The 11,822-nt window shown below is 33.6% G+C and overlaps 1 pseudogene; it reads left to right on the plus strand.

Moving 5' to 3' along the window:
- LOC138845152 (heterogeneous nuclear ribonucleoprotein A1-like) overlaps positions 1–11,386 on the plus strand; it is a 60,424-nt pseudogene extending 49,038 nt beyond the window's left edge.
- The last annotated feature ends 436 nt before the right edge of the window (positions 11,387–11,822 follow it).

Below are 11,822 nucleotides of genomic sequence, written 5' to 3' on the forward strand. Positions count from 1 at the left end.
ATACTATACAGCAGTCAAAAACAGCGAAACCCAGTCATTTGCAACAAGATGGAGGAATTTGGAAAACATCATCCTGAGTGAATTAAGCCAGTCCCAAAGGGACAAATATCATATGTTCTCCCTGATCAGCGACAACTAACTGAGCACCAAAGGGGAAACTTGTTGAAGTGAAATGGACACCATGAGAAACAGTGACTTGATTTTTTTTTTTTTGAGATTTCCTTTTTTTTTCTTCTTTTTGCTTCTCTGCTGCCAAAGTCTGTTAAATTTGCTTTGCCCTCTTTGTGCCATTTTAAGAAATATATAAAATAATGAATGTGGGGATCTCATAAAAGGAAGGATTTTTTTTTTTTTTTTCCTGCAACCAGAGTAATAAGCCCCACCTTCCCTTCCCCACTCTTGGCCACAATTGATTTTTCCATCTATTTCCAGATATACCCCCATATCTTTCTTCATATCTGAAAGTCCCTTTGATTTTTTATTATTACCATAGGAGATGTAGAAGAAGCTCAGAGAATCTAGCCTGCTATGCTACTCTTGGAAAAAAATATTGGCTACACTTAGGAACGTCCCCCAAATAAAATAAATATTATCATTCATTAACCTTCAATATTTATAGCTTAGTTAGTACTGTTCTAAACTTTACATTATATATAATTTATGTTAAAATGAAGTTGGGAACTATGCAAGGAGAAGCAGAGGTACTTTGTGGGAGAGATTTATTTCCATCACTAGTAGACTATTATGGGAACACTGTGCTTTTTTCTGGCAGATTCTTGTACCTATATGGCAACTGTATTGTACAAGACTGAGATGGATACTAAATTAAAATTGACAGTCTTGTTGATAAGGAATTTCTATTATTTTATAACATAACTTTTACAGATAATTTTGAAAGACAGCATGTATTTATTACTCAAAGTAAAACAAATTCTATCTTTTCAAATACCACTTTTATGTGATACATATAAAGGAAGTCATCAAAAAACAGGTATCATAGCCATTCGAGGTCGTTTTGTAATTTAAACTCTTGGAAGTAAATTATGGGGAGCTAGTTTGGATTTGAGTTAACTTCAGAACAGGGATTGTCTAACACTAGAGAGTCAGATAAATTATTTGAGCATTCTTGAATGTAGGCATTCTTTCCTTCAACATTTCAAATTAACTCTAAATGCCTTATTATACAATATTTTGAATAGAATAAATTAATGAATGAAATTGATATATAAAGATGTTAGGATAAAACTAAATATGTCCTTTGCTAAAATCTATTCCTATCTATTATCCAAATAGTTTTCAAGCTATATTTTATCTTTTCTAAAAAGGCATTTTTCAAAAACTTCAGAGTCTGAAATTCTTTTGAGGTTAATTACTTCTTTTGCCCTCATTTAATGCTTGAAGAATACCAACTTAAAATGTTATAAAATTATTTATTCTTGTCAGTATTTATCATCCCACTTAAATAATACTTCTGAAAATATGTTACAACATATAATTAAAGTTGAAAAAATATAGTATGCACACTAATATTATTGATGTTACCTTTTATGCTACAATTAATTTATATGAAGATGGATGTATATTAATTTGACTTAGAAAATGTATCATATTATAAATTATGTAGTTACATTGTTACATTCACGATATTCAGAATTTTAAAAATTGTATTCACACGGGAATTTAAATACTCGTTTTTTACAAATTATTATTTTAATATTAATTTTTAAATTTTATTTAGTTGAAACATAAAAAGACATATAAAGAGAGAAGAATTCAGAAACAATATAGACAGCAAACTACTTTCCAACCATTGCTTTATTCTCTAAATCCCTGCAAGAGCTAGGGCTGAACTATACCACAGCCAGGAGCTGGAAACCCAACCTAGTGTCACATGTGAGTGACAGGGAGTCAAGTTTCTAATCCTCACCTGCTGCCTCCCACAGGGCACATTAGCAGGAAGCTGGAATCAGGAAGGAGTTGGTACTTGAACCTAAGCCCTCCAACATGGGATTTGGTGTTCCAAGAGTCTTTTTAACTGCTCTTTCAAATGCCCACCTCAAAACAAAGTTTTGAGCACCTAAAGATAAGATCTGTTATAATAATGTTAGACTCCTACCAGTTTTCCAAATTTGATCATTTTCCACCAATCATCAAGAGAGGAATACCATGCCAAATTTTATTTTTTAGAATTGCCTCATCAAATTTTGATACAATGATTTTTTATTAGACTTTCAGTAGAAACCTAGTCATGTTCTCTTGCTTAAATACTTATTGTTAACCAAAATGCATTACTGGATTTTTAATACTGATGGCTAAGTAATTTATGCAGATAATTAAAGAAGTGCTTTAATTTCCATTACATTCTTAAACATACTCTCTTTTCAATCTAGATTAAGTTTAATAGAGTCATTTGCATGCACTTTTCAGTGATTTGGAGTTTTGTTTGCAAACAAATTGGTATTATAAAACTTACTGACTTACTTTTTGTGCATTTTCTCATTTTACTAATACATTGTCAGTGCCATAGGTTTGTTTTTTTTTTTTTAATTTTTTTTTTATTTTATTTTTTTTTTTTTGACAGGCAGAGTGGACAGTGAGAGAGAGAGACAGAGAGAGAAAGGTCTTCCTTTGCCGTTGGTTCACCCTCCAATGGCCGCCGCTGCAGCCGGCGCACCGTGCTGATCCAATGGCAGGAGCCAGGATCCAGGTGCTTTTCCTGGTCTCCCATGGGGTGCAGGGCCCAACTACCTGGGCCATCCTCCACTGCACTCCCTGGCCATAGCAGAGAGCTGGCCTGGAAGAGGGGCAACCGGGACAGAATCCGGCGCCCCAACCGGGACTAGAACCCGGTGTGCCGGCGCCGCAAGGTGGAGGATTAGCCTATTGAGCCACGGCGCCGGCTAGTGCCATAGGTTTTTAAAAAGTCTTCATACAAGCCAAAGGCTTTATACTATATCATTTATATAATAACAAACAAAATTATTTACAAAAACATGCTAAATATAAAAATTGCTATCTTAAGTCTTAAAGTCTTAAACATTCTAAAAATTGAAGATACAAACATAGAAATGGTCAATATTGTTTTCTTGTCATTTAGTAGATTAAACCTTTTTTCCATTTCAATTCATTAGGGTTTTTTTCTGTTTTCTAATATATTTTTAATTTGTACATAATAATTTACATATTATAAGGAGGCAGTGTGACAATCCACTCTATGTATACAATGTGTATAAACCACTTTTATAAAACACATATTCTCCTATCTAGAAAATGAGTAGTATTGACAATATAATGAGGAAAAAGTAAAGTAAATGTTTTCTGCATCATGCATATGGATTTAGCAGTTTTTCTTAGATAACATTTTCTTCTTCCCGAATATATTTTAGGATGTTATTTTTCCCTTCAAGGTATCATTCAGAGAAGTAAATAAAGTAAATCTTTAAAATGAAATATTAAAAATACTATTCATCCCGGTATTGAAATACCAAACAAAATTTATCTCATTATTGAAGCTTTCATATAGAGTTAGCTTTTGTTGTTTGTCTGAGCTAATACATACAATACAATTTGGAACAAAGGCCACCTACTTATTATCTACAATCTCATTCAATTTTATTTGAAAAGAAGATTTATATTGCAAGTTATACAAGTTTCCACTTCTCCCAGTTGTCTTTACCATCTTATGTACTTTTTCTTTCTCTATGTCTTGATAATCTGCAAATCTGATAATGTGACAATTCATGGATATTAATTCCTTTGCTCTTACACCTCATCCTGAGTGACAACTTACAAAAGGGTCAATTACAAATTTACTACTCAATGTCTGTATTAAATAACTTTTCTTGCATATAATTTTAAGATGAATAAATGAATAAATATCTTAGAATGAGAGAATACTACCATGGTTTGGATTTTTATGTGGGCATCCCAAAGGGCACATATATTGAAGACTTGGTTCCCCAAGTTATATATCAGTGGTACAAAGAGGGTGAAAACTTAATTCAAGCAAGTGTTTAGAGTCAGGGCAATTGGGAAGTTTGGATTAGTAGTATTTGTTAGAGTAGAGCCCTCCTGATTGAAATGTGGTGGCTTTTGAAAGAGGGATATAGATAGAAAAATGCTTCCTTCTTTCATTTATTGTTCAGTGCTACACTGGGGCTTTTACCAGAAAAAATGTCACCCCAGATCCCAAACCATAACTCCGAGATCTTAAACTATGAACCTTAAAACTGTGAACTGAAATAAACCTCCTTTTTAAATGTATTCCACTATAATAAAAACCTGACTAATACCGATCTTCTCAAATTATATTTTTAAAATTGCCTTTCAAATTCACCTAGATATGCTTACACAAATAATACTGACAGTGTCAATTGTTCTTCTGGATTTAAATTCTTAATAGGTCTGCAAATGTATAGGCATTTTTTGAAAAGTAAAATCAATTCAACTGATTTACACAGATATCTGGTAAAATTCTCAGAGTTCTAATAAAAGTATCAAAATATAATTTATTACAAGTGAAATATAACTATTAAGGTGAAAATGTCATTATAAAAATTGGTAAATATCTGAAAGTTGCAAAAATTTGAATCACATTATTTTTAAAGATCTTAAAATATATCCTGGCTTATATAAATCTAAATATTGAAGTAAATAATAAATACTTACATATGAATTCCTTTGCTCATATTTTGTGTAATCTTTATTGACAACATAAACAAAATAATTTTATTTAGAAAAAATTGAAAATATGTTGGCTAAAGAAAAATTAAATCATTACAAAAGATTTATAAATTACACCATTAAGTTATTGAAATATTCATTTTACCTTTATACAAGTACACAATATTCACTTTTAGAAGGCAATGATTTAGAATGAGATCATAAAAGTGATGAAATGAGATAGAAAGTTAATAATAAATAGATTTTGAGGTTAAACTCAATGACGATGATTCCTTCTATTGCTATGCTTTGTACTCTTACATTGCTACCTCATGCAACGTTTGATTTGTTCCATTGTTTTTTATTTGAATGAGGCACAAAGATAAGCTTTCAAGTATGACTTTGAAACATGCCCTGAGTGTTGAAGAAAGGAGGTTATGTTATAGACTGCCCAGCTTAGTGTGTATTAATGAAATCTTAGTTGTTTTATCCTTTAATGGAAGAGCTCAGAATATAGACAATATTTTTGGTTATCTGACATGAAGGTGTAGGGTTATCCTGCTCTCTAAATACTGTTACACAGAAATGATTTCCAGCACTCTGGAAAATACTGCCTTGCTTTTTCTCTAACATTCAAGGTTTCATTTTCCAACATCAACAATGCACTAGGGTACTTCAGAATGTTTATTTAAAAATAGGATTGAAGAACACTTAAATTTTCATTCTTTGTAGGGGCTGCTCTTTTGGACCCACAAATATCTGTTGATGAAGGTTTCTCAATTTCTTAGTAGCAAGGATTGTTCAGTGATTGATTGATGCTGAAATCCAGTCAAGGAATCATTTCGTTATGTCAGTTTATTTGATGTGATCTTAAGGTATGAGTCAAATAACAAACATCCTTTTCAAAGAAAACAAAAATGCTCAGGAAAACCCATGGATCCTCTATTTAACAAAAATATGTTGTTCATAAGCTTGTTTTTATAAACCTTCCCAAGAATAAAGTCTCAAAATTGCTGTGCTCTTTTTTAACCCCACCCTGAAAAATTTTAATGTCTCTTTGATATTTTTTATATTGTCCCTGACTGAAGAACTCCCAAGCCAATATAATTACAGTAGGCAAAATCTCTATTGCTTTGGTATAATAGCTCCATTCTGTTTTTCTCTCTCATAATGTTGCAAATGTTATGAATAGCATAAGGGAGAAAGTGACAGCAACTCACTTTACGTGAAGAATTATATTGTTATTCCCATGGAGTTATCACTTGTTTTTAAAGGTTGAGTATAACTCTAGGTAAAGTCTCCCCAATAGAAGTAGATGCAGGAATACATGCCCATCTCCTGCCAATTTTATTTTTCCTCTTTCTAACCATGGTAAGATACGAGCATTAAAGAATAAAGGGAAAATAGAACTAAATTGTATAGTTATGGCTAATTCAAGCCACTCTATACTCTCTGCATAATATGCTATGTAACAGTTTGATAGAACAAAAAGATGGAAAGATTACTAGTGAAAACTTACAGTATTTGATCTTTGTCATAAAAAAGAAATATATTAAAATGATGATAAATATAACATGCTTGTAAAAACATAGAAGATATTTTTGTCAATGCTTTACATGTATTTGTTACAGTACTATATTTCCCTGTGCCTAATAAATGAATAATATCTTATTTTACTTAATTATTTTATATGTATTTCTAATAATATTTTAATAGGAAGATTTTTATAGAGTTAAGTTAGCATGGTTGAAAAATTCATACAATTCTGTTTTGCTTTTAGTAAATTAGTTATATGGACAAGCTCATCACAAATATTTGGGTATATGCAGTATATAATATACAATATACTCTTTTCCAAAAATTTATTAAACTTTGTATTTGGCTCTTCTTGATTCAATTCACAGTTGAAACAATTACATTGGTGATCAAATTCTCTAACATTCTTTTAGTGAAAATGCTAAATAAGTTTCAACTATGTGTTCTAGAAATACAAATTTTTTTCTTCTTTTCAGCATATTTTAGGGGATGAATTTAAGAGATTGACTTGAAGCCTTCCAAGTATCCATTTTCCAATACTCATTTTGCCTACTGCAACAAACAAAATAAAGAAAAATTATCTACCAGAGAAATTTTACTATACAAAGAATTTTTAAATAAAAACAAGAGGTGAAAGACTAAATGATATTATTATTTAAGGAAATAGTAAGAAGGCCTAACTATGCCTATGAGGGAAATGGCAGGTTGATGGAAAACCAGTTATGATAATAATCCTAAGTGGGGCAAAGATTATTGGCTTTAGGAAAAGTTGACAAAACAAAGACTAAAATAAATTATGAATGAACCATCTTGGGGGAAGAGAAACTAGGGTTAATTTCAGAAGAATTTTTTAAATGTTAAATTAAAAGGAAGGGTAAATAAAAATCCAAAATGAATATGATGGAAAATTACTTTCAGTTCCTTGACATAGGTCCAGAACTCCCAGGCTGAATATGTAGGCTTAAAAATAAAATCTGTGATTCATTATAAGGCACTAGTGCTTTGCTTAGAAGGACAACTGGGATTACTACTCCAGCATGATAGGTACAAATATCTGGGGAAATAAAATCTAAGCATATGAGCATGGAAGGAAAAGATTTTTTTTTTTAACCATGGTAGTCAAGAATGGCATAAATTTTATTTCTGGCAAGAATTTGAAGTATATTTCTAAATTTTCATCCATTCTGGGCATCATAGAATCATACAGAATCAGTTGTAGAAATATGGGTAAAGCAAAAGACCATAATGACGCTTCCTACCCTACCTTCTCTCTCTCCCTTTCTCCCTCCCACGCTTCCTCCCTCTTTGTTTCTAAAATTTTCCCTTAATCCAAGGAAATAAAGTGGCTGATTTGTCTCATATTTATTCTGCCTTTTGAAACCAGTTAAGTGGTTTGTACCAAAATAAGATATAAGCATTGCATGCTTTTTTCATCACCCATTTCTCTAATTGGCAAATGATAGACAAATAAGTTAACTTTTAGCAATCACCATCTGTGGTCAATTTATAGAGGTATAAAATGCACATGCAATTATAATGTTGAATTCTACCAGACCCTATTATACATTCTTGTTTCCCTGCAGTGATTTTTTTTTTTTTTTTTTTTTTTTTTTTTTTTTAGAATCTGAAAGCTCTATGGGCCTGCTGTGCCTACTAGGTTAGACTAACTGTCTCTGTGTCCCCACTGAGCCTACATTCTATAAAGGTAAGGAAACAAGAACAGCTTATTCAAACATAAGTACCAGACAGCTCATTAAAGTTCATTTTCAATTACCTTTTCTATTTTTGAGAAGAAAGTGATTTATACAATGAGAATGATCAAAATATATTCAAGAAAAAACATGTTAATGATGAATGAATAAATCAAAGGTAATCTTGAGATATGCTTATTGTCCCTTTATGTTTCATTCCAGTAATGTAAGTTATAATAGACAAAACAGGAAAATATCTGGGAATGCACATAGGTTTTCAAATAAAAATTAGTAGCACTTCTCTCATCTCCTTTTTGTCTATGAGCTATACTTGCATATTTTATGTGCCTTTTTAGAAAAATGGTTGAATGTTGGAACATTACGGTTCTTGCTCTACTTTCCTCTTATAAATCAGAGTGACATGATCAATTAATTTTCAAGAACTTGAAATTAACTCAGAAAACACCTATGTTTTCAGTGTGTTCTACTTCCACACTTAAATTTTCTTGATAAATTGTAGTGAAACCTTTTCGGCTAACTAGAAAAGGATATGATATTCTGGTAAGTTTCTCCTTACAATTCTGAATTTTAAACTTTGTCAGCCTCTACTTGTGTGATATTTACTCAAATCGAACAAACAGTATTTAGCATTTAAAATTTTTAAACTACAATTTCCAAGACAGATATTGTGGTGCAACGAGTTAAGCTGCTGCATTAAATGCCAGTTCCAGTCCCAGTTATTTTTCTTCTGATCCACTTTCCTGATGATATTCCTGGAAAGGCTACAGATGATAGACTTGGGCTATTGCCCCCCATGTGGGAGACTTAGAGTTCTTGGCTCTTGGTTTGGTCTGGTCAGCCCTGACTGTTGCAGCCATTTGGGAACTGAATTAGCAGATGGAAGGTCTTGGGAAACTGGAATTTGAAAATAATGCAAATTTTCTGTGAACTCGGTGAGGCCCATTACTTGCCTATTCTGATTGGAAAAACACATATTTCCTGTGAAACCACTAAAATCCTAACTGACCAACTTCACTGCTCTCCCTCATCCTGCACAAAATCCTCCTGCTCACCATGTTTATTAATTTCCTTTTTTTTTTTTTTTTTTAAGGCTTTTACTGTTTGCTTGTGAGAAATTTAGATTCTGTGATTGGGGAATTATCCTATTATTCCAGATTTTTCCTTTAAAGAAAATACTTATTTATTTGAAAACCAGAGGGAGAGAGAAGAAATCTTCCATCCACCAATTCACTACCCAGATGGCCACAACAGCAAGCACAGGCCAGGCCAAAGTTAGGGGCCCAGAATTCTATCCAGGTCGCTCACATGCGTGGCAGGAACCCAAGCGCTTGATCCATTTTCTCTTTTCTTTTCTTTTCTTTTCTTTTCTTTTCTTTTCTTTTCTTTTCTTTTCTTTTCTTTTCTTTTCTTTTCTTTTCTTTTCTTCTTTTCTTTTCTTTTTTTTTCTTTTCTTTCCTTTCCTTTTTCTTTTTCTTTTCTTTTTTTTTGACAGGCAGAGTGGACAGTGAAAGAGACAGAGAGAAAGGTCTTCCCTTTTCCATTGGTTCACCCCCAAAATGGCCACTGCTGCCGGTACGCAACCAGGGCAGAATCCAACCGGCACTAGAACTCAGGGTGCCAGCACCGCAGGCCGAAGATTAACCTATTGATGGCTTTTCAAAGCACATTAACCAGGAGCTGGACCAGAAGCAGAGCTTCCTAGACTCCACCTGCCACTCTGATATGGGACACCAGTGTCTCAAGCAGCAAGCTAACCTACCTGGCCCCTGAATCTTTTCTAATAGCATTTCTCTTTACCAAAGTCCCAGATTCATTTTGAAACAGATGTTTTTTCTTCAGCAAATTCTTAATACCCTATATTAGAAGAATTTGCCACATCTGGCTGAGAATTAAGGACTTCACTGTCAAAATATGTAGTGAATTGAACATGTGTGATTCTTTCAAAAATAGGAATCTAAGGTGGAATGGACCATTCACAAGAATGAATAAGATTTTATATAAAGGTAAATTCAGGCCATACTACTTTTTATAATTTGGTGTTCTGTGAGTGAAGAGAAATGGATTTCAGAGAGTAGGAACAAATGCAATTTAGCCTGGAAACCCAATTGTAGTAACAGACAAGGTGAAAGGAAGTTACTGTATTAAGGGACATGACATAAACACACAGAATATATACTCCCTATTTCCTCTAAAGAAAGATAAAAAGAAACCACGGTGATTTGTGATCATATAGACCAAGATTTATTTACATATATGAATGGAATGTCATGAAAGTAGGATAAATAGTTCGAGGACCAGAAAAACAGGATTTATTTTTTCTTCCTGGTATCTCAATTGCAATATTGCTTTTAGGTTAAGAATAATACAAATGAATAGCTCTTGCAAAGAAATGATTCCAAAATTTTTGATATGTGGATTTTGTGCACATGTGCTTACATCATTGAGACAGTAATGAAGAAATATCTGCTGGTAGAAAACATAATGCTTTTCTTTTCTGCAAACCAATGTAGCCAAGGAAGCAACCTCAAAGCTTCCCTTCCTTTCACTGTGGTTTCTAAGTCAATCTTTTAAAGAGGCTGTGGAAACTCTTCATCAGAGGGCTGAGCTTTGAAACAGCCAGTGAGAGTCTCATGAGCCATTCTGAGCAATGGTGTGATTATGAGAGATCCAATCACCAAGGTCCCAGGTACTTTGGATTTACAACCTAAGGTAATTGGAGCAGTTGGATATAGCCCTTAATGCAAGGTCACACAGGTGAATGGGAGAGTTGGGGAACAACAGAGGATTGCCTCAAGAGAGGATTCTCAAAGACTATGGCCCAGCTAACTGTGAAAATGATCTTTGTTGGTGGCATTAAATAAGCTGCTGAAGGACATCATACACACATTGTTCTGAGCAACGTGGGAAAGTCAAAGTGATTGATACCATGACTAACCCACTCAACGGACAGAAGAACCTCTTTGATTTTCTGATCTTTGATGACAACGACTCTGGATAAGATTGTCATTCAGAAATAGCAAACTGTGGAAGGCCCTTCTGAATCAAGAGATGGCTAGTACTTCATCAACCCTGAGAGGTTCTACTAGCTCTGGTGCTGCTGGTGGAATTGGTTTTAGTGGCAAAGACAACTGTGGTCATGGAGGAAACTTCTGTAGTCATGGTGCCTTCGTGGCAGCTGAGCTGTCAGTGGATATGGCGGAAGTGGGAATGGCTACAGTGGATTTGGTAATGGTGGAAGCAATCATGGAGGTGGTGGAAGGTACAGTGATTTTGTCAATTATAGCAATTACATTATGGTTGCCCAAAGAGAAGAAAATTTGGAGGTAGCAACTCTGACTTCCCTGATGGTAGTGGCCAATATTTTGCCAAACCAGGAAATCAAGCTGGCTATGGCAGTTCCAGCAGCAGCCTTAGATATGGAAGTGGCTGGAGGTTTTAATAACTGCCAGGAAACGAGAGGAACGCCAGGGCAGTGACAGGGAAGCTGCATGCATAGATCTGTGGATTCAGGAGAACTCAGACTAGTACGATAGTGGCAGGGCCAAACTGCTACCAAGAAGGCATGTTATAAGACAGCAATACTAATGTGTAGGAACAAAAAACAACTCCAGGGCTGTATTTGTGACTTATTGTGTAAATTAATTTAGGTTCTATTGTGTGAAAAGCTTAAAGCATTCCAACAGAGATTTTAATGTACATTTTCTTTGTTTTCTTTCTCTGTACCTATGCTATTGATTGCTAAATGTAATATGCTAGTCATGATGCTAAATAAAAATGTCTTAAAAAACATGAAAGAAAACACAAGTAGTTATTATTAGGGAGGGGTTAGTTCTCATTTTGCTTGTAGGAGGGTATTTATATCAGAATGAAATACACCATACTCTTTTTTGTTATTCAGATATAGCAACCATT

The sequence above is a fragment of the Oryctolagus cuniculus genome, chromosome 14 (assembly GCF_051225735.1).
Source record: "Oryctolagus cuniculus isolate XC-2025 breed Fujian yellow rabbit chromosome 14, ASM5122573v1, whole genome shotgun sequence".
Taxonomy (NCBI): domain Eukaryota; kingdom Metazoa; phylum Chordata; class Mammalia; order Lagomorpha; family Leporidae; genus Oryctolagus; species Oryctolagus cuniculus.